Source organism: Camellia sinensis, chromosome 7, assembly GCF_055761805.1.
Source record: "Camellia sinensis isolate YWXY chromosome 7, ASM5576180v1, whole genome shotgun sequence".
NCBI classification, from domain to species: domain Eukaryota; kingdom Viridiplantae; phylum Streptophyta; class Magnoliopsida; order Ericales; family Theaceae; genus Camellia; species Camellia sinensis.
The window spans coordinates 93,892,013-93,917,132 of NC_138967.1; the positions used below are offsets into that span (position 1 = coordinate 93,892,013).

Genomic DNA, 25,120 nt, shown 5'->3' on the forward strand with positions numbered 1-25,120 from the left:
AATTGAAAACTGAAAACGAAACGGTTACCAAACATGCCTCAGATGGTAAAAATATCGTAAAATTAACAAATAATTAAATAAGTTACCAACATAAGAAATGACTTATCAAAAGATTTTTAGGCTATGTATGGTTTGATTTTTAGAGTTTTTTTTTTAAAAATTAAAAATTAATTTGGTTAAGAAATAAAAAATAAAAAATAATTATCATTTAAGGGTAAAAAATAATTATTATTTTAACTTTTGGACAGGTTATATACATAAGTATGATTGTTTCACTTTAATTTGTAAAAAATTATTTCTAACCACTTGAAAAATAAAAATTACATAAAAATGATTTATATTTTCAAAAATTAAACGTCGCAAGATAAAAATGTCTCACAAATTTAAACTATGACCACCTAATGGTTATTGAAATAGCAGGCCATTAAAATTCCTTCCAGTCAATGCTAAATAATAATTCGTAGTACTATGAAAAGGAATGTTCACACACAGACAACCTTTGGAGAACTTTAGCTTTAGCACACTAAGTGAAGAAACATTTCGAGATTGTATAAATGGACTGGCACAAGATTCACAATAGTTACCATTTCAAAACATTAATCATGAATAATAACAAGGGAAACTTACATGTAGGTCCTAATAAGTGAACTTATTGTCTAATAGGTCCTATGAAAAAAAATTTGTTATAAAAAAAATCATCAATTGTAAGTTTTAGCGACAATTTATAAAAATCATGACCAAAAAAAAATTATTAATTGTCAATTTTTAGCGACGTATATAAAAAATTATTACAAAAAAATTATTTTGAACGACAATTTTACCAAGACTTATTTTTAATAGGACTTGATAAGAATTAAGTCCAACTGTTAGGACCTATTAGTAGTTTACCCAAACAATAGATATAGCTTTGCTTGGACCCTATTTTTGACATATTAATGTACGTGGAATTGATGCAAATAAAAATAGATAAATAACATGAAGAATCAAGAGCAGACATACCCTCATTTTGTTATGTTTGATTAGGTATCTAAAGTGTAGGGTTATTTAATTAGCTGAGTGCATACCTTTCGAGATGAGGACATTCTTTCCATGTAGTATTCAGCAGAATCAAGAGCAGACATACCCTCATTATTCACTATAAGTCCACTCTTTCATCCCATGTTAGGGTACTAACAATCTTTGGATGCCAATCCAAGGTGGCCAAATGCAAGGTTGTGTTTCCATGCTTATCCCTCATGTTTATAAAACTTCTCGACCTTAGGAGTTTGGAGAATGTAACTAACCATGTTATGTCCTCTGCTCTTGGCTGCAACATGAAGAATATTTTGACCATGACAGTTGAGCAGTTCCCTCGAATCAGGCCAATACTGAAGCAACGCCGGGACAACATCAACATGGCCTTTAATTGATGCTAAATGAATAGGAAGTAAGCCATTGTTGTCCCTTGCAATAGCACCTGAACTCTGTCTTCCTAACAAGTACTGAACCTCTTCAAGATAGCCCAATCATGCAATCAAGTGAAGTGGAGTCCTTCCTCCTTCATCTCTGAATCGAATGAACCTTGGTTCTGATTTCAATAAGGCATCAAAAACACCTGGGATTTTAAAATAAATTGAGAAACAAAAATGCAAAAACCAAAGAGAAATCAAGAATAAGTGTCAGAATTACCTCGGTTTCTTTTTAAAATGGCAGCATGAATAGGTGATTACCCTTTTAGTCTTTCATTTGTATTTTCAATCCCAACTGTATCACATAGAATATGCGTGACAAGTTCCTAAAACCCTATTTCAGCAGCTAGAAACAGAGCTGATTTCACTTCATTGTTCAGATAATATAACACTTCTGGATCTACCGTGATCAAATAATAAGCTACAACTTGGTGACCGTTCATCAAGGCCTCGTGTAATGATATGTTGCCCTTTTCATTTTTTACCCTCATAAGCAGATTATCCCAATCAACATCTCTCTAAATTTTCCCACCATTTTCAGAACACATTTGAATCCCCGGAGCATATAAATCAACCAGATCAATGTCAAACACTAAGTACTTTTTCCCTTTTTTTCTCTTTTTGTTGAGTACTCAATAACAATGTACTTGATAAAATACTTTGAAGTAGTCATCCTCAACATACAGAAGCACAAGAATTGCAAAAAGTCATGCCAACTGACCTCTGAAGCAACAAAAATTATTGAGATTACTTCAAAGAGACATAACAATCGAGTAACACCGATACAAGGGAAGCCAAATACTCACCTGAGACCGAGGGAAGATATCAGCGAGAAGATTTTTGTACCGCTTCACAACCTGTCTCGACCTTGCCCGGAGGGAAGGATAGAAGAAACAGACTATACCACAAATGGGCAAAACCAGCCTCAACATAACCCCCATTTTCCAAGGAATTGACTTCAAACCCCTCCCCTGAAAAACCAAATCACAAATTCAAATTAAAATTCACCAAAACAACACTGACCCAATTGACCAAATGAACAATAATTCAGAAGAATTCCCAAAAATTTCATTTTTGTGGCAATTTAACGAATTGAACACAACAAAATTGCCAAAGAATAGGTCAATAAACATATAAATTTTGCAAAATTCAAACAAATTTATCAAAATCTAAATCATACCCACCAATCAAAACAATACTAAAATTCATATACTGAACAATCCAATTGTTAAGATCGTGACCTAGATAAGCCTACCAACGAACGAACAAAATTGAGACAAAAAAAAAAAGGGTCTAAATATTTTTTGGGTTGGTAAAGGGTCTAAATATTGATGAGTAAAGGAATGAAAAACTAAATAATTTCCACAAGAAGCTCTGGTTATCAATCCAAATGCCAATAATTAACGCAAAGAAATTAAAAATTGAGAGAATACTCTTCCAAAGGCCCACCCCCATATGGACCTCTACTAGTATAAATCCTCTACCCACCAAGCAAGCTGCCATATCTCCCCTTAATCAATCTTCTCCAAAGACTATGCCTCTTTAGTGTGAATCTCAATAGCCATTTTTCTAATATCGCCCTACTAAATAAGTCCAGCTTCCTAATCCCAACACCTTATTGAAACCTCACTACAAAAATAGATTTCCATTAACTACTATACAATCTTTAAATTCTTTCGATTATTAACCGACTTTTTAAAATTTTGCTGAAATTCCAACCAAACTAATAGACAATATAAGAAAGCCATTCTTTCCCATAATGCCAATTTCATCAAATATTCAGAAATTATAGCCGATTTTTTGCTATCTGAAACTTGATCAATTCTAATTCGATCAACCAATCTGAATCCAACTCTTGCGAAACTTGAATAAATTAGGAAAATTTTAAAGCGTTGTTCCCAAACAATCAATTTAGCTATGATTTTCTACATAGAATTATAGCAATCTATTAAAAATTACAGCCAAAACAAGAAAACAGAGGCAACCTCTGAAAACCGTACAATTAACATATTAAGAAAATAAAGACAGATGGAAGAACTCAAAAATCTTAAAAATAATTTGGCACCTTCAGACAACATAGTGACCCAAATAATAAATTCTTCACTTAAAATTGAGGCGCCACAAAATAACTACCTCACAATACCTGTTTCAATCACCTCTATACGAAGAAACTTGGAGACCTAAGTTACTAAGGTTAGTAACTCACAAGTATTTCTCCCAGACCCTCAGAAGAATATGCATGGACAAGTTCCCTCTCTCATTTCTTATACCTGGTGATTATTAAAGGAAGAAACAAAAATAAACAAATAAATAAATTTATAAAAATTAGAAGAAAAAAAAAACTAAAAACCGATCTAGCATGTTGATGTGCACAACCATATTCTTTAATCAAATAACAACAGAAACAGATCACAGTTCAATTCCACTGGTTGTCAGATTTATGGCAAACCAAGCCACACTGCTATTGATTGCTGGCATCGAATGGATCCATCTTTCCAACCACTGTCTTCCTCATCTCCAGTTCCAGCTAATCCCTCAAACTCAAGAGCCTATGCAGCAACAATTCCCTCATCTTCTTACAATTCTTCGCCACCTCGTTCTTCCTCTGTGCCCTGGTACATTGACTCTGCTGCTACAAATCATCTTACGAATGATCTCTCAAATTTCCATCTCTCACAGCCTTATGAAGGACAGGATCAAGTGACTGTTGGTAATGGTTCCTTTTTGCCCATTCATCATATTGGCACAGGTCTTTTGCCTGCTCCTACCTGTTCTTTTACTTTGAACAATTTGTTACATGTATCTGCTATTGCGTCCAATCTTTTGTCTGTTCAATAGCTCACTCGTGATCATAATTGTGTTATTATTTTTAATGCTAACTCTTTTCAAATCCAGGACAAGCTTACGAACAAAATTCTTCATAGTGGATCTAATGTGGATGGCTTATATCAGTTCTCTCCTTCTCATGTTGCTTTACCACAGGCCTATCATGCTCACTCACCTGCTTCTGTTAGTGCACTCACTTGGCATCAACGATTGGGGCATCCATCCCCTTTAAAGTTTCAACACATTATCAAGCGTTTGCCTTATTTTTCTTCTGATCATATTGATTGTTCTACTACTTGTAATAAGATTGCTTCTTGTACAAATTGTGTTGTTGCTAAAATTCATAGACTGCCATTCAAGCTCTCTAATACTTCTGTGAATGCTCTCTTTTCTTTGGTTCATAGTGATATTTAGGGACCCTTTAACTCTTCTGCGAATAGCTTTATATACTGTGTTTTGTTTGTGGATGACTTTAATAGTTTTTTTGGGGTTTACCCCTTACATTACAAGAATGAAGTTTTTGCTAAGTTTTTAGACTTCAAATCTTATGCTGAAAATCAGTTTCACACCTCTTAAAATTTTACGCACTGATGGTGGTTCTGAGTTTGTTAATAAGAAGCTTGATTCATTTATTGCATCTAATGGAATCATTCATCAGCAGAGTTGCCTCTATACTCGGTCTCAAAATGGTGTGGCTGAGAGAAAGCACTGACACATTTCTGAAAAAACTATTGTTCTTATTCATCAGTCAAATTTGCCTCTTTCTTTTTGGTTTGATGCTATCACTGCTTTAGTTTTTCTCATTAATCGATTGCCTAGCTCTACTTTGCATAATGTCTCGCCCTATGAGACTCTTTTCCATCATCCTCTTGATTATTCTTCTTTTAAAGGGTTTTGGCTGCTAATGTTTTCCTTGGCTCAAGCCTTACACTTCTCATAAACTTCAACCCCAAGTCTACCTCTTATATGTTGTTGGGGTATCACCCTTTCATGAAAGGGTATCGGTGTTTAGATCCCTTCACAGGTAAAATTCATATCTGCAGACATGTTCTTTTTAATGAATCTTGCTTCCCCTTCTCTTCTCTTCCTCATACTCCTATTTCTCCTTCTTCTTTATCTGGTTTTTTCTGGGGCCCTACTCCTGTTTCTCATCTTGTTTCTCAACCTTCTCCTCCTTCAGGACCTGTTTCTCCACATTCAGTTCCTTCAATTTCTTCACATTCAATTCCTTCTGTTTCTCCACATTCTGCTTCATTAGTTCCTGCTTTTCCTCATTCAGTATCTTCTCCATCCCTATTCCCTTCTCCCATTCCTATTGATTCTCTCTATAAATCTTCATTTGCCTCCTCCTCCTTCTGTCCCTTCTCTAGTTTTCAATTGTCATCCTATGCTTACTAGGTCCAAGACTCAAACATCTTTGTGTCTTGCTACTTCTGTTTTTGAGCCTTCTCTATTCCTTACAACTGAGCCTTCTACTGTCAAACAAGCTGTGTCTTCTCCTGTCTGCCTTCAAGCTATGCAAGAAGAATATAATGCCCTTCAACAACAGTGTACCTGGGATCTGGTTCCTCTTCCTTCTCACAAAGTTGCTATAGGTTGTAAATGGGTATATCGCATCACAAAGAATTCCGATGGAAGTTTTGCTAGGTACAAGGCTCGGTTAGTGGCCAAGGATTATTTACAACAAGAGGGTATTTGTAACGCCCTCAAAATAATAGCATTAAACCCATCAGATAAGACAAGCATTTACATATAAACTAACCACATTCCTTTATTTCATTGAGTTTCATTACATAAGCATTACATGTTAACATCAAAACAAAATGCCCTACGGGCTTACAGCTTTCCAAGTTAACACTTGGTTTCAACGAAAGAGTACTAACTCGTTTACACATTAAGCCCTTGGCTTGAAATTACATGTAATACATCAAAAGTAAAACAACTACACTATGTCCGCCTCTAGCCTTCCAAGCTATGTCCTTGGAGGTGGCATGCTTCCTGTACCTGAAAATGATATTCCCATATAGGGTGAGCCACAGCCCAGTAGAAATACACTAAACCAACCATGGACAATGACTAAAACATTAGCAATTGATAGTTGGTCAACACTGATACAATCACATAAATTACATATTTATGTCAACGACTTACAAGTCCCAATTACTTTTCATTTTCCCTTTTCAACAGGTAAGCATGCTAGCTCTATCATCATTCCCACAGATATGTATAAAAACAATATCTCACATTCAGATAAGCATAAAAGCTATATCCACATTCTCAACAGATATGTATATCAACAATATCCACAGATAAGCATACAAGCTGTATCCACACTTCACAAAGATAAGCATATGAGCTCTATCTTCACTTCTCTAGACAAGCATATGAGCTCTGTCTACGGAGTTCATCCCCTATCTCCTCCCAATACCTATCCGATTTAGAGGTACATCCCCTATCTTCCCCTAAACCGCGGAGTACATCCCCTATCTCCTCCTCTACACATAACGTATATAAACACATTGGTTCTATATACAATCACACAATACACATAATTAATGTATTCTATCAACCGTCAAGTTCCATGACACATTCCATTGATTAGTTTCCGTTTACCTAATCATCATGCATTGTCTACAACAATCTCGACTATCCTCCACCGATAGCCCAAAGCAGTTATTTCTAAAACAGAAAATAAATGCACAAATGGATATTCAATCAACATTTCATTTCCTCATTTCTCACCAATTAATTATCCCAATTAATTAAACAATGTAATTAGGCCATTTTCCATAATTACTATTTAAACCCTTAGGTCCCATTTCATCAATGATTCAACAATCATTCTATTTTTCTATGCCAAACATGCATCTAGGTTTATTATGAATAAAATCCCAACTTTTGTAAAAATACACAAAAGCCCCAAACTTTCACAAATTTACCAAACCAAGCCCAACATCTCAAAATACCAAAATTTAAAGACAAAACCCATAGAGAGGAGTAGGTTATCCCTACCTCAAATTCGGAGCCCCAAAGGAGATGAAGACTAAAACCAAAATGCTCCAAACCTCAAAATTTTCAGATCAAAAGGAAGCTCTCGACGATCAACACAACTTTTGTGAAGACAAAAGGTGAGTAAACGATCCTTACTAGATCAAAACTAAGAGAGAAGGGCCGATTTAGAGTGAGAAGCTCTGAAAATGGCCTTTTGGAAAAGTAAGAGAGAGAAGAGAAAGCAAAAAGTGATTTGAAAAGGCACAAATTCGGGACTTTAACCCAGGTCTCCGCTCGAGCGTAAAACGCCCCGCTCGAGCGGCCACTCACAGACTTCCGCTCGAGCGGCTAACCTCCCGCTCGAGCGCAGAATGCACTCGCTCAGCACTTTTGCAGAACCAGACCTCCGCTCGAGCTCCCAACCCTACGCTCGAGCTCACAACACTGCACAACAAGATACTGGATGGATGTAATCTACGCTCGAGCTCCAACACCTCCGCTCGAGCGTACAGGCAAAAAATCTGGGCAACTAGTTTTGGTTTCTAAACTCAACCAACCTGTAACAAACCCGCTCAACACATCCTATAACTCAAATACAAAGTAAGAAAGGATGTAAACAAGATAATAAACAACCACCAACATCCACGGACACATGTCCGGATCACTATACAACAAGGGTAAACCCGGGATTGCTATAACCTCCCCCCCTTAAAGAATTTCGTCCCCGAAATTAAACACAAGTTTTCAAAAACAAGTTTTCCCTCAATTTTAAACAATGTTACATTTTAACATTCAACAATTCGACCCATTACCGGTCATCCCATCCCTTTAACAAGAGACATATCACAATATGTAAACAACATATGTATTATTAACATGCACCAACATTATGCACTAACTTTCCAATGTCAACAATATATTCAACACATATAGTGTCACATTCAACTTCCATATGAGGCAAGTTCCAAACATACTTCCAATAACCAAAACATTTGCAATGTTTCACAACTTAAGACATATATAAAAGCTCTTAAGTTCAACAATAGTTCAAAATGTAAATACAAGATTACATATCAACAAACAAGTCCGGATATTTCTCACGGACTCCTAACTCACGTTCCCAAGTGGCTTCCTCCACTCCGTGATGTTTCCACAAGACTTTCACCAAAGGAATGGTCTTGCCACGCAGGACTTGATCCCGCCTATCCAAGACCCGAACCGGTCTCTCCTCATACGAGGCATCCTCATCTACCTCTAAATCAGTCCAATCCAACACATGTGATGGATCTGGCTCATACTTCCGAAGCATACTCACATGAAACACGTCATGCACTCCGGACAACTGCGGCGGTAAGGCTAACCGATAAGCAACCTCACCAATCCTCTCAAGGATCTCAAAAGGACCAATAAACCGAGGGGATAACTTCCCACTCTTCCCAAACCTCATCAGGCCTCGCCTAGGTGATATCTTCAGAAAGACATGATCACCTACCTCAAACGCCAAAGGTCTCCTCCTACGGTCGGCATAACTCTTTTGTCGACTCTGGGCTGTAACAAGCCTCCTACGGATAAGCTCAACTTTCTCCGTCGTCTCCCTAACCAACTCCGGACCCAACAAAGGTGCATCACCCACCTCGGCCCAACAAACTGGAGACCTACACGGTCGGCCATATAAGGCCTCAAACGGTGCCATACCGATGCTAGACTGAAAACTGTTGTTGTAGGCAAACTCTACCAATGGCAAGTGCCTCTCCCACGTCCCACTGAAATCCAGGACACAACCCCGAAGCATATCCTCGAGGATCTGGATAGTACGCTCGGACTGCCCATCAGTCTGAGGATGATAAGCCGTACTAAAGGTCAACTTAGTGCCCAGTGCACTCTGCAAACTCTGCCACAACCTAGCAGTAAAACGAGGATCTCTATCTGAGACGATCGTCACTGGGACCCCGTGCAATCTCACTACGTCCCGAATATACAAATCGGCAAGATGATCTACCGAATTTCTCACGCGCATAGGAATAAAGTGCGCCGACTTAGTCAACCGGTCTACAACCACCCAAATAGCATCACTACCCCGCTGAGTCCTCGGAAGACCTACAACGAAGTCCATAGTGACATGCTCCCACTTCCACTCGGCAATAGGCAAGGGTTGCAACAAACCCGCTGGCTCTGATGCTCGGCCTTCACTTGCTGGCAAGTAAGGCACTTCGATACGAAAACAGCCACATCTCTTTTCATACCCCGCCACCAAAACTGGCGGCTCAAATCCTGATACATCTTCGTACCTCCCGAATGCACCGCAAGGCGCGAATGGTGAAACTCTCGGAGTACTTCCTCTCGGCAAGACTCCGGTACAAACAAACGGTTTCGGTATCTCACACTCAGGTCGGGATACACCGTCAAACCCTTCTCAACTTTCCCACTGGAGATCTTCTCTCGGAGGGATTCTACCTCAAGGTCACCTCTCTGTGCCTCTAACACTCTAATCACAAGTGTAGGCTGCGCAACAACAGAAAACAAGGCCGCAGCCTCAACAGATTCGCCCAGCAGCAAATCAAACTCGCCAAGTGCTCCCAACATCACCCATTCCGGATGGCTATACAAGCTACATCACTAATGGTTTTCCTACTAAGGGCATCGGCCACAACATTGGCCTTTCCCGGATGATAATGCAACTCAAAATCATAATCCTCGATGAACTCCATCCATCTCCTCTGCCTCAGATTCAAGTCTCTCTGTGTAAACAGATACTTCAAACTCTTATGATCCGAAAATACCTCGAACTTCTCACCATAAAGGTAGTGCCTCCAGATTTTCAAGGCAAAGATCACTGCTGCTAACTCTAGGTCGTGTGTGGGGTAATTCTTCTCGTGTATTTTCAACTGACGTGAGCCATAAGCTACCACTTTCCCCTCTTGCATCAACACACAACCCAAACCCTCTCGTGAAGCATCACAATAAACCGCATAACCCAACCCTCTCTCCGGAATAATCAACACCGGAGCGGTGGTCAATCTAACTTTCAACTCTTGGAACGACTTTTCACAAGTCTCACTCCACACAAACTTGACTCCCTTCCGAGTCAGTCTAGTCAACGGTAACGCTAACCTGGAGAAATCTTTCACAAACCGACGGTAATACCCAGCTAATCCCAGAAAACTGCGGATCTCAAACACACTCTTAGGCTGTGCCCAATCTTGCACTGCCTCAACCTTGGATGTATCAACAGACACCCCTTCCCCGGATACCACGTGGCCTAAGAATTTGACTTCCCTCAGCCAGAACTCACACTTCCCAAACTTGGCATACAGCCTATGGGCTCTAAGTAACTCAAGCACCACTCTCAAGTGTGCCTCGTGCTCCTCCTCAGAAGACGAATAGATAAGGATATCGTCCACGAAAACAACCACAAATCGGTCTAAGAACTCCCGGAAAATCCGGTTCATCAAGTCCATAAAGACTGCCGGTGCATTGGTAAGTCCGAATGGCATCACCAGAAACTCGTAATGGCCATACCGCGTACGGAATGTCGTCTTAGGAATATCTTCCTCCCTGACCCTCAACTGATGGTAACCCGATCTCAAGTCTATCTTAGAGAAACAACAGGAACCCTTCAACTGGTCAAACAAATCATCTATACGGGGCATAGGATACTTATTCTTAACCGTAGCCCGATTCAACTTCCGGTAGTCAATACACAATCTCAAGGCACCATCTTTCTTTTTAACAAAGAGGGCCGGTGCTCCCTATGGCGAAACACTAGGGCGAACAAAGCCCTTATTAAGCAATTCCTGGAGCTGAACTTTCAACTCAACCAACTCTGCTGGAGCAAAACGGTAAGGTGCCATAGAAATCGGCGCCGTACCAGGCACTAAATCAATAGAGAACTCTATCTCTCGGTGAGGTGGCAAACTAACAAGATCTTCGGGAAAGACATCCGAATACTCACAAACCACCCTTGGCAACACAATCTGTGTCTCACCACTCTCACCACTCTCAGAGCTAGCAAGTAGACTACTAAGCTCACTTCGCCCTCGCGAATCATACCCCGGTGGCAAAACACTACCAACCCGGTCTCCCAAGAAATGGAACCACTCCCCGCTCAAGGTACACAATGTAACCCTCTGGCGGTAGCAATCAATAACAGCCCGGTATGACGATAACCAATCCATACCCAAAATAACATCAAAACCCTTCATGGGCATGACAACAAACGGAAAAGGAAGCCTATAGTCGGCGACCTCTAAATCACATCCTCTAACACCCTGTTTCAAAATCAACTCACCACCCAAAGGCGATACCACACAAATAGGAGATGCTAACTGTGCTAACTCCAATTCCAAAACAGATGCAAATGCAGCAGATACAAAAGAATGAGATGCACCCGTGTCTATCAACACATTAGCAACTGAGTTGCAAAACAGAAAAGTACCTCTCACTACTGATGGAGCTGGTACTAAATCCTGCGCGGTAACAGCATACACGCGCCCCGTAGGCCCCTGGTCTACCTGCTCACCTCTCGGAGCAAAAGACTGCTGCACAGACTGGGATGACGAAGCTCCCGGATTGGCCCTCGAGGCCTGCACAGACTGAGCTGGCTGAAAACCCTGCGTCTGCCTAGAACCAGACGCTCCCGAAGTGGCACTCAACTGTGGGCAAAACCTCTTCAGGTGCCCAGGCTGTCCACACTGATAACAAGACAAGGGCTGCCCCCTGCCCGAACTCTGACTCTGCGGTCTAGCTGAAGAAGAAGCAGCTCTCTGACCTCCACCCTTCAGCGGGCAAACAGAAACCTTGTGACCCAACTGGCCACACTTGTAACAGGTGAAATCCCCCTGACCACCTCTCCCGGAGCCTGCACTCGGGACTGGGAAGGTCGATCTAGCAACACCACCCTGCGACTGCTGAGGGTTAGGACCCCTCTGCCTCCTGCCATCCCCCTGGCTATCCTGGCTCCTCTTGGAGCCCCTCTGCCCCTCATCCTCCTCCTGCATCATAAGCTCCATATGAGCTGCAGCATCTACTAGGTGTCTATACTCTCGGATATAAGACCCACCAATTCTCAACTTGAGGCCCCGCCTCAACTTCCGCTCAAACTCATAACAACGGCGTTCCTCAGACGCCACCAGTTCAGGTGCAAACCTGGACAGACTGGTAAAAGTAGCCTCAAACTCGGCCACTGACAAGCCCTGCTGATTAAGCCGGCTAAACTGATCCCTCAGCTTTTTCCTAGCTGCTGCTGATAAAAACCTCTCCTGAAAAGCATTCACAAACGCCTCCCAAGTACCACCAACACGAGCTTTCTCGTACTTCCACCATTGACCTGCATCTCCCTTCAGTTGGAAGGATGCCAAGGTCACTTTCAGTGCTCCATCCTCGATGCCAAGCATCTCAAACGTTTTCGTTGTCTGTTCGAGCCATTCATCTGCCTTAAGCGGCTCTTTAGGATCCCCGATAAACTCGTCCGGATTACACCGGAAGAACTCCCTCTTCAAGAAGGAAGGCCCTGCCTCAGCTGCCTGATTCCCAGCTCTAAGAATGCCCAATGCTCCTGCTATCTCTCTAGCCAAGGCACCCATGGCCTGCTGACCCACTGGCTCGACCACATTGGCCTGGCCCACTCCCTCCTGCACTGCCGGAATCTCACCCGGTAACGGTGCTTCCTGCCTCGCAGGTCTACCACGCCTAGCACCTCTTCCTCGTCCTGACATCCTAATAAAGGTAACACAGAACGTTAGCACATTCATAAATGTGCCGAAACTAAACACTCACGTCCTAATGCATGGACAACTGTAATTCACTCCACATAAGCACATAAACACATAAACACTTACGAATTTCATTTCCGGATAATGATAGTCCCGAGGCGTTACTAGAGTTCCGGTTAGAAATAGCATTGATCCAGTGCTTTTCCAACAAGACTCCCAGAAACTCAAGGATCCAATCAATATCCCAGAAATTAAATCCCATACACACATAGTCACATAAACATGTTATCACTTAAGCACATAACATATGATACCACATTTAAGTCTCTATCAAGCGAGACAAACCCATTGTGATACTAATCACTTCCCACGTACCCAAAGTATTCGAACCCGGTACGCTCTGATACCAAGTTGTAACGCCCTCAAAATAATAGCATTAAACCCATCAGATAAGACAAGCATTTACATATAAACTAACCACATTCCTTTATTTCATTGAGTTTCATTACATAAGCATTACATGTTAACATCAAAACAAAATGCCCTACGGGCTTACAGCTTTCCAAGTTAACACTTGGTTTCAACGAAAGAGTACTAACTCGTTTACACATTAAGCCCTTGGCTTGAAATTACATGTAATACATCAAAAGTAAAACAACTACACTATGTCCGCCTCTAGCCTTCCAAGCTATGTCCTTGGAGGTGGCATGCTTCCTGTACCTGAAAATGATATTCCCATATAGGGTGAGCCACAGCCCAGTAGAAATACACTAAACCAACCATGGACAATGACTAAAACATTAGCAATTGATAGTTGGTCAACACTGATACAATCACATAAATTACATATTTATGTCAACGACTTACAAGTCCCAATTACTTTTCATTTTCCCTTTTCAACAGGTAAGCATGCTAGCTCTATCATCATTCCCACAGATATGTATAAAAACAATATCTCACATTCAGATAAGCATAAAAGCTATATCCACATTCTCAACAGATATGTATATCAACAATATCCACAGATAAGCATACAAGCTGTATCCACACTTCACAAAGATAAGCATATGAGCTCTATCTTCACTTCTCTAGACAAGCATATGAGCTCTGTCTACGGAGTTCATCCCCTATCTCCTCCCAATACCTATCCGATTTAGAGGTACATCCCCTATCTTCCCCTAAACCGCGGAGTACATCCCCTATCTCCTCCTCTACACATAACGTATATAAACACATTGGTTCTATATACAATCACACAATACACATAATTAATGTATTCTATCAACCGTCAAGTTCCATGACACATTCCATTGATTAGTTTCCGTTTACCTAATCATCATGCATTGTCTACAACAATCTCGACTATCCTCCACCGATAGCCCAAAGCAGTTATTTCTAAAACAGAAAATAAATGCACAAATGGATATTCAATCAACATTTCATTTCCTCATTTCTCACCAATTAATTATCCCAATTAATTAAACAATGTAATTAGGCCATTTTCCATAATTACTATTTAAACCCTTAGGTCCCATTTCATCAATGATTCAACAATCATTCTATTTTTCTATGCCAAACATGCATCTAGGTTTATTATGAATAAAACCCCAACTTTTGTAAAAATACACAAAAGCCCCAAACTTTCACAAATTTACCAAACCAAGCCCAACATCTCAAAATACCAAAATTTAAAGACAAAACCCATAGAGAGGAGTAGGTTATCCCTACCTCAAATTCGGAGCCCCAAAGGAGATGAAGACTAAAACCAAAATGCTCCAAACCTCAAAATTTTCAGATCAAAAGGAAGCTCTCGACGATCAACACAACTTTTGTGAAGACAAAAGGTGAGTAAACGATCCTTACTAGATCAAAACTAAGAGAAAAGGGCCGATTTAGAGTGAGAAGCTCTGAAAATGGCCTTTTGGAAAAGTAAGAGAGAGAAGAGAAAGCAAAAAGTGATTTGAAAAGGCACAAATTCGGGACTTTAACCCAGGTCTCCGCTCAAGCGTAAAACGCCCCGCTCGAGCGGCCACTCACAGACTTCCGCTCGAGCGGCTAACCTCCCGCTCGAGCGCAGAATGCACTCGCTCAGCACTTTTGCAGAACCAGACCTCCGCTCGAGCTCCCAACCCTACGCTCGAGCTCACAACACTGCACAACAAGATACTGGATGGATGTAATCTACGCTCGAGCTCCAACACCTCCGCTCGAGCGTACAGGCCAAAAATCTGGGCAACTAGTTTTGGTTTCTAAACTCAACCAACCTGTAACAAACCCGCTCAACACATCCTATAACTCAAATACAAAGTAAGAAAGGATGTAAACAAGATAATAAACAACCACCAACATCCACGGACACATGTCCGGATCACTATACAACAAGGGTAAACCCGGGATTGCTATAGTATTGATTTTCAAGAAACTATTAGCCCTGTGGCTAAGCAACCAACCATCAGAATTTTACTCTCCGTGGTTCTTCATTTTCAGTGGACTTTGAAGCAAGTGGACATTTCCAATGCTTTTCTTCGTGGTAGGCTTGAGGAGGAAGTGTTTATGTTACAACCACCTGGGTTTGTTCATTCCTCCCATCCTACTCATGTTTGTAAATTGAAGAAGGCCTTGTATGATCTTAAACAGGCGCTAAGGGCCTGGTATTCCACTTTTTCAGCTTTTCTTCTATCTTAAGGATTCATTAATAGTCATTCAGACTCCTCTCTTTTTGTTCAGAAGACTACCTCCTATATTACTATCATCCTCATTTATATGGGTGATATCCTTTTGGCTGGTAGTAATTCAAGTCTTATTGGTCAGCTTCTTCTTCAAATGCACAAGGTTTTCTCTATGAAAGAACTTGGCGAAATTTCATATTTCCTTGGTATCTCAGTTCAAGCTTAGGCTCATGGTTACTTTTTATCTCAGCAAAAGTATGCCACTGACTTACTCTCCAAAGCTGGCATGCTTGACTGTAAACCATGCTCTACTCCATTGGTTGTCAAGCCCTCTTTATCTGCCATTGACTCCTTGCTCTTTGCCAATCCTTCTCTTTATCGCAGCATAGTTGGTGGCTTGCAATATCTTACAATTAATAGGCCTGACTTGGCTCTCGCAGTAAATCAAGCTTGTTAGTTAATGAGTTCTCCTACCAATGGTCATTTTCAAGTGTTAAACGCCTACTTCATTATGTAAAAAGGACCATCTCCCATGGTCTTAGTTTTACAGCTGGTCCCCTTCAACTGCAAGCATTTTCTGATTCCAACTGGGCTGGGGACACTTTTGATAGGAGGTCCACTTCTGGGTTTTATGTTTTTCTTGGCTCGAATTTGGTTTCATGGTCTGCTAAGAAACAAAGCACTATGTCCAAATCTTCAACTGAGGCCGAATATCTGTCCTTAGCTCACACTGCAGCAGAGTTATGCTGGTTGCAACAATTGTTAAAGGATTTGTCTGTTCCCACCTTTGTTTTCATGACCTCTCTGACGATTTCTGGCGAGGAGATGACGATGGTGGACATTTCGCCAAGTTGGAGGTGCATTAAGGGTCCAAATTTTGTGGCCAATTTTTTCAATGAGTGATGGGCTAGTGATGAGCCAAGAAGTTGGTGAATGTTTCCTATGAGAGGTAGTTTTCTTGGACCTGGGGTAGTTTGGGAATAAGAGTTTTTGGGTTTGAATCTCTTCATGTTCATGACTAGAACGAAGATGAATAGGAGGGGGCTAAGAGGAGAGGAATGGGTGGGAATTGAAGCTTCATATTGAAGGAAACTGAGGTTGAAGAGGGTGTTATGAGCTTGTTAGAAGACATGTACTTTATAGTATAGTTTTTGTTTTTCACGAAGTCATTGTAGTTGCCATTTATGACTTGTATGACTAACTCAAAAAGTTGTAATAGGGACCCCCAAATTTCTTTGCTTTTTTTAATCTCTGCTTGGGGGCTAAACTTTGAATTTCCAAAGGAAAATTTTCTATGTAGCAGGGGCCATATTTTAGAACACCATGACAACCTTAGGTTGATGATTTTTGCCTATGCCGACTGAAAAATCGAAGTCAGACACATATGACATAAGAAAACGGTGTATTATCGTAAACCCACATAATTGTTAGCCAACGAATATTTCACAAGTAACCCTATGTTTGATTTGACAAAAAATATTTTTAATAAAAAAAGGTTTTTTTATATTTTCAATAAATTTGTTTTTCGTTGATTTTTGTTTCAAAAATATATGAAAATTATTTTACAAAATATATTTTCTGCTCAACTAGAGAAGAATACATTGAATCCATTTCTACAAAGTAAATTCAAAAGCAATCACCCACCAACCATTAAGTCCGAGTGTACACCAAGAAAGATTGCCCACAATTTATCCCATTTAAATTACTATAAGAAACACAGTCAACACACTTGGCGTGGCTTTTACTACTTTGCCAAATATGAAAAGTTGTAAATGGTATGGGCCATAGTCACTAATTTGTCCCATTGAGTCATACATTCATAGAATTACATTATTAAATAAATTCAAGTCAAATTTGAGTGGCCATGTGAAAACTGTGCAGAGTGTGAAAGTGATTACAAAAATAAAATAAAAAAGAAAAAATCTTATGTTCAAGACTTAAAACACACAACCTGTTGTGTAGGGAAAACAAACACTTGCCACTAGATTCTCACAATAATTCAATTTCTACTATATGTTGTTTACAATCAACTAGTAACTATATTTTATAATGCTCATAAAATATTTCCTTAGCTGAATCATTTGAAGTTTGTAAGACTGTGTTTGTGTTTGGGTCATGGATTTGGAGAATGATTTGTGAAGGAAAAAGAAAATGGACGAGAAATGTGAAATAAGATAGGTTTGTGTTGTATCAGGAAAGATAGTAGAAGCAAAGATACTGAAATTGTGAAGAACTGGCTACTTCCATCATCTAAAAGTTACGGTTTGCTTTGTTTCTCCTGCATTTCTGGCCTATTTTCTTTATCATTTCAGTAATTATAGGATCAAATTTTATCTTGAGGCATGTACATCGACACAATGTCGTACCAAATTTTCTTTTCTGGTCATCCAAACACAGAAAGAAGGAAACAGAACAGAGCAGAGAAAGAGAAAACAACACAGCTTGGAATGCAGCCCAGTGAGCAAACTCAATTGCAAGAACTTTAGCAATTCAGAAAATTAAATTATTCAGCATACTTTCTCCTCCTATTATCAACCATGTCCTCCCATTCAGAGAAAAGCTAATTTGTAAGCTGAACAATCAAAGAATTCCTCCACAATCTTAATTTTGAGTGAACAATCATAAAACAACCTTATCTCTGCATATTGGATGAAGTCTGTTAATGTGCTATATCTTCTTTCTTGTCACACATTTTCCAATTATGACAATCACAAACAAGAGGAGGAAAAAATCAATGTAACAATTATACCACTTTATCATCAACACGTGGTATCACCATTCATTTATAATTTTTTTAACTCTCAATGACATTTCCGCGGAAACGCCAAGTTACTTGCACTTGAGGATTGACATCGACATCCACCTTTAAATGGAAATTTGAGGGCAAGCGGCCATTCCCTTGATTCCTACTAATAAGAATTTTACTCCATGAGAAATTGAACAAAATGGGCTGAATCAGCCTATTTCTTGCGTGTACAAATTGAATCCTTTTTTGAGAAAGGAACTAAAGATGGAATGGTTTCTCAGCTGGAGAGAAAAAAATGTCAAGAATCCTCTTTTTTTCTATAACACAACTAATGTTTCTTCAGAACACTAATAGATTAGTGAAGCTTGAAACTATCTTCAATTGACAACTCATTTCCATTTACATTAGATGACAATTTCCATTCAAAAGCTTGTAATTTACTACTCTAACAGAGACTGCATGACTGTCAAAGCATATATTTACTGAAACAACAAAGACAAAAGGCAGTCATGTGACGAGGCATTAACATGTTATTACATAGTCATAGCACATTTGCAGTCTTGGAAAAAGAAATGAAGAAAAAAATGTAACTTATATTTTATTTGCATTTCACTCGCTTTTCCCTTTTTTATTTTCAAATCCTGACCCAAATCCATGATCCAAACACAGATTTAGGAAACAAGAAAATTCAACACTGGGAAATAAAATCTTGTTACGTTTGCAATGAAAATTGATTGATTTGTATGGCCAATTTTTTTGAATGAACTTTTAGCAATTCAGTTAGGATTTGGTTTAAATTAAGGTAGCTTGTAATTTGTAACTAGAGGTGCAACGTGAGCGGGTGCAGTAAGATTGAAGAGTTATCCAAGTTGTTTTGAGAGTTGCCTGAGGCCCCCAAGCCCGACCTCTAACGTAATTTTGTGTGTCCAAGGCAGCCTTGAGCTCAATAAATTGAACTTGGGCTATGCTCCAATTAACAGCAAATTTGAGCAGAATTTTTTTTTTTATCATCCAGCCTTCAAGGATGACAATTATTTTATCAACCACCTTTCAAACAAGCTAGACCAACATTTAAATATTGATAGCATTAAAGTAACACCAACTAATTATTTAGTATTTAAAAAACATAGTGGAGACAACCCAACCTATGCTCATTTCCACCACTTCAACTTCAAAAAATTATTTTTTGTCATAAAGTATTTAATGAAGATTCCTAGAACAAAGCCACATGAAAAACGTGACAAAATCCAAATGCTAACCAATATCGGACCCCCACAAGTCACAGAAGGCATTAATTCGTGTCATTCCAGTCATCATCCACCAGAACACAAATTGGGATCCCAAAATTTTGTTTAAAAAATTCTTGCAACAGTTATAAATTTTAACAGCCTATCACCCCTTTAAATCAAAGTCTGTTCTAGCTCTTTCAAACGCTTCAAAGTCTAGAACCTTTCTTTCACCTTTTCAAAGCCAAATCATAAAAGATAACTATATAACCTTAGGCATGTAAATCCTATGGTCTCATGTGTGACATTTACTTCTTCACTGGTCCCTAAACCACACGACCTGCTACCCAAGCTCCCTAATTATTGCCACCAGGGTTTTGGGTTACAGGATACCAAAAATACTCTTAAATGTGGAGATTAATATCTGTAAAATTCAATGTATAAAAAGAAGTAGAGAATTGTATTATTGATTATATTGAATATGTTTACAATGGTTCCTATATATAGAAGAGTAGAGTAGGTAGGTGTGTAGTAGGTGGAGTAGGTGGTAGTAGGTGGTAGTGGTAGTAGGTGGAGTAGGTGGAATTTTAACAGCCCCCCTCATACTCAAGGAGGATAAACAAAAACCAACATGAGTTTGGAGAGAGTAACAAACAGAAAAAGAAAAGGACAATAAAATAAAATAAGATAGGAGACACTGTATGGTTGTGTCAAATCGTTGTGGAAGACACGGAATGGTCGTGTCACACCGTTGGAGCAGATAATGCTGGACAGTTCACGAGGTCACACCGGACCGATGTAAAAGCTAACCGGAATCAATGGCGGGACAGTTTTATGGGGTCATGCCGGACCGCTGGAAAAGCTAACCGGAATCAATGTCGGGACAGTTTATGGGGTCATGCCGGACCGTTGGAAAAGCTAACCGGAATCAATGTCGGGGCAGTTTTATGGGGTCATGCCGGACCGCTATAAAAGCTAACCGGAATCAATGTCGGGACAGTTTACAGAGTCTTGTCGGACCCCTAAAAAGTCGCACCCTCAAAGGTGTGCCCAATCTGTCAAAAGGCGTGCCATCCATAAAAAGGTGTGTCGGACATTATGGCGAAGCGCGTGACTACCTTGGCTTGCGCGCCCATGTTGTCGTCTAGTGCCGAGCGACGCACGATACGCGTGTCTGCCTTGGCTATTTAACCAAGACGGAGGCTGAGGCTGAGGCAGAGGCTGAGACAAAAACCTGCTAAAAAAACTCTGAAAAACTCTTCGTTTTCTAAGAGAGATACTCTGTAACACTCTGTTGCCCAGAAAATGGCCTCTTCTTCCCGTGGTCTGCTTACTCTTTTTCCCGACCTCAACGAGTCCACAAGAGAGATAACGGGTGCAGTTGCCCTTGAACCTCAACCAAGCGCCCCTGAGTTTGCTCCGTTGACCTTTCCTATGCGGTCTGTGGGGCAAAGAATGGCAGCACAATCAGATATTGAGGCCAATTAGTATACATTGAAGTCATGTGTGGAGACGATGACGGCAGTCACAAACTTGTCGCACCGGCTTCAGAGTAGGACAAATGAGGTGCAGCAGTTAAACGCCCAACTGGCTCTGCTCCAGGGCATGTATAAGGATGTGCGAGCAGAAATATGTGTACTAAAGGCGGAAAACAAGGATCTGAAGCGGAAGGCCACCGTGATGTTCCGATTTGGAGGTTCGCCATATGCTGCAGTGGAGGAGCAGGGGGGAGTGAACATGCTCGACGGCGTGGGAAACACGAAGGCAGCACCGGCAAGGGCCGTCCAGGACGGAGGCAAGAAGAAGAGACAGGCGGCAGAGTAGAGAAGGGAAAATCCCACTGTGGGTGTGGTTGTTTTGTTGTGGTTTGGTTGTTTGTTTGTTTGATTTTTTTTTTTTTTTTTTTTTTTTGGAGAATGGTGAGCGGGGTGAATCCCTGATATGAATAAAGCAAGTGTGTTGTGCAAACTCGAATAGTAGGTGTGGTAATGCAGAAAAATCAACTGGAATGAATGTAGTCTTGTGTGTTTTTTTTTGAAAATAATAATAATAATAATAATATATAAAATGAAGTGTTGGAATCCAGTGGAATCAATGAAGGCTAGTATAATATATTTTAGTGGGAAAAAGAATGATGGATATGTTGATTATATAATAAAATAAAAGTGGGTATTTAAAAAAGATTAAAAGTGATTTGAAAAAAATAAATAAATAAAAATAATTGATTTTGAAATCAAACGGAGGAGAGAGAGGAATAAACCCATGTGATAAAGTGGAGAGAGAGAGAAGGTGAGAGTAGAGAGCATAATAATGAGTCTGGGGTCTGTCGGATCCATGAGAGGTGGAGTATTATTTTATGAGAGAGTGAGAGGAAGTGATAATAAAAACAATGTGTTTATCTGTGTATGATAGGAGAGAGAGAGTGGGTATTCAATTCTGCCAACAGGAAGAGAGAGAGAGATTGGGTGTCTTGATTGCCTCAGATCAGTTCATGGATTAAAATGAGGTCCAGTGGAATTGCAACCGTTGGTGGTATCACCGAGGGAGTGAGAGGGGCCGCGGATGGAGAGAGAGTTGAAGGCGACTTCGAGTTTTGAGAGTTGTGAGAGAAGAGAAACTAGATGGGATTGTGATGTTTGCAGATGATAGTAATATACATAGTATGGAGCTTTTTTTGATGAGATCCAAAAGGTGAAATTCATCAAAGAATGCATCAATCCAGTAAGATGAAGAGTCTGGAAAGTTCGAACATAGGTGGGAGTGATAGCAATCACAGTTCTAGGGTCTTTGATTCCGTACTGAAGCCTCTGTTCTCTCTGAACCCTCTCGATTATCCGATGAGCTTTCATGACCTCCACTGGATTTGGATGCGGCCATGGCCGAATCAAGATCCCGTGCCTCCCAACCACTACTCTGCTACTCGAAACCACGATGGTTCCATTCGGCGGCGACGAAGATGATGAAGAAGAAGAGACTGTGGTCTGAAGAGTTAGGGCATCGGCGGAGAAGAGATTGTTGTTGCTGGGCATTTTCAACAATTGCTGCCGTGGAAGGAATCAACCAAATAGTGACAGGCAATTTGATCTCGCTCCGAAAAGGGGTTGAGGTCCAGCAGGCAGCCAAGGCAAGGCTGCCGCCCGCCGGTGAAGCGAAATTATGAGGTTCTTAACCTTGCTCTGATACCATGTAAAATTCAATGTATAAAAAGAAGTAGAGAATTGTATTATTGATTATATTGAATATGTTTACAATGGTTCCTATATATAGAAGAGTAGAGTAGGTAGGTGTGTAGTAGGTGGTAGTAGGTGGAGTAGGTGGAGTAGGTGGAATTTTAACAATATCTTCATTGGATGTGTGAGCTTGTGACCAGCCAATAAAACTACACAAATCCTTTTATCTCCTTCATGGAGTAACTAATATTTTTAATGATACACATACCAAACTCAAACATGAATTTGCTAAGCCAATATTTTTACTTATCAAACAACCTGGCATCAACTCAACAACTTGAATTTTTAAAATATCTAATATGTTCCTATTCATGGCAACACTTGCACCAGTAAAATTTCACAAAAAAATAAATATGAGCGACCTTTTCAATCAATACTCTCCATATCACCATTTTCATACTACAATTAATCACAAAATTCCCAAGTCTATAGAACAAGTGCTAGTAAATATCTCTAGTTTGATCCCCCAATCGCCATTGAAGATGCAAAAAAAATAGAATAGACTACAATAGCAACGAGTAAAAGCAATGCTCAAAGATTAACATATAACATTATTTTCAATGCGAATTCTCTATCTAGTAGCCAGCATTTCTATTACTCAACAAAATGATTAAGAATGTAACAAGGGGAATGGTTTGAGTTGTAACTTGTAAGATTGCATTTCAAAGTTAAAAACTTGGCAACGCCCAGTCTTCTAAGACTGAAATCCAATTTAAAAGCAACTACATACAAAAGTGAAAACCTCTAAAAGGTTTCTAAACGATGCGAGAAAGAAAACAAGAGTCATGACATGAAACTCTTATTTAACTCAGTGCTTTAAGAAAACTAAACAACTTAAAATTCTGAAATTCATTTTATCCCCCCCAACTACTGCGGTAACTGTTATCTCATTTCCAAGCCTTCAAACTTTATCAATTCTTCAAATCTCTCGCATATCCCCCAAAATTCAGAGCACTATATCGACATAAAATAGAGCTCCAATTCACAATCTTGACTTCACACAAATCAGCCCACTAAGCCAACAATTGTTTGATAACTACTTTATGACTATTTTCAACAATTCATGGACTTAAACAATTCTTTCATTTGATCAAATGAAAGACTTTTACTTTGACTTTATTGCCATGTGTCATCATTCAATTGATTCACCTGTTGGTAGGAAATTTTACAAAAATGAATGCAAACAGAAATGTACAGTACTAATCAAGGTTGACAACCCCAATAGTTTTCTTGCCTGTGACCTTTTCAATCAGTGCTCTTCAAATCAGCATTTTCTTACCATAATTAATCACAAAATTCCCACATCGATATGGAAACAAGTGCTAGTCAATATCTCCAATTTATTCCCCCATCGCCATTGAAGAAGAAGAACAAAATCAAATTATCAACAATTTTGTTTATTGATAAAAAGATGTGGAAGAGATGATGTTGGAAGCTCACCTGGACTACAATAGCAACGGGTAAAAAACTGCTCAAAGAGTAACATATAATATTATTTTCAATATGAATTCTCTATCTAGTAGACAACAATTCTATCATTGTAAAATTGCATTTCAAAGTTAAAACCTAGGCATGGCCTAGTCTTCTGTGACAGAAATCCAATTTTAAAAAAAAATTACATACAAAAATACAAATCTCTAAAGCTTGCCACATGATGTGAGATAGAAAACAACAAAAAACCATGACATGAAACTCTTATTTAACTCAGTGCTTCAAGAAAACTAAACGACTTAACAAAGCTTTAGAATTCAATACCGCAGCAAGGGTAAAGCTTTTGAAGTGGTCCTGTATAGCTATTATCCAGATGCTCACCCACTCAAATGCAGTAGCTAGGTGAAACACCCCTTCAAGTGGATACCATTGCTTTAATGTGCTACTTAATGGAACAAACCTAGTTTTGAAATAAGAACATCAATAACTCAAATATAGCATCTACGTAGAAACCATAAAAGATAATTCAACAAAGTAATGCTGCAAAGATAAATTCCAATTACCGAATAATGCCATTTGTCATTATTGATTTCTTCTTTCACTGCATCAGTGGGCAACCTTCTTAGACCTTTTCACCTTCTTATGATGTTTTCCTTCAACAATTTTCATAAGCCATTATGGTCTTCGAGTTACAAACATAAGATATCCCATAATCATTCCAAATAAAAATCCGCATCCATACCCCAAAACTACAACTTGCCAGTTAAATCCGCTTGACTTGTCTGAATTCTCATCTTGTTGGAGTGTTAGTGGAGGTGGCAGTGGCAGTAGTTCCTTACATT

At 39.6% G+C, this 25,120-nt stretch overlaps 1 long non-coding RNA gene across 1 annotated transcript; it reads right to left on the bottom strand.

Moving 5' to 3' along the window:
• Positions 1–528: 528 nt before the first annotated feature.
• Positions 529–24,734, bottom strand: LOC114282141 (uncharacterized). Its single transcript, XR_014335699.1, has 3 exons — positions 24,603–24,734; positions 1,669–2,419; positions 529–1,594 (listed from the first exon to the last, which is right to left on the bottom strand). It is a non-coding gene; the product is annotated as an uncharacterized LOC114282141 (long non-coding RNA).
• Positions 24,735–25,120: the final 386 nt, after the last annotated feature.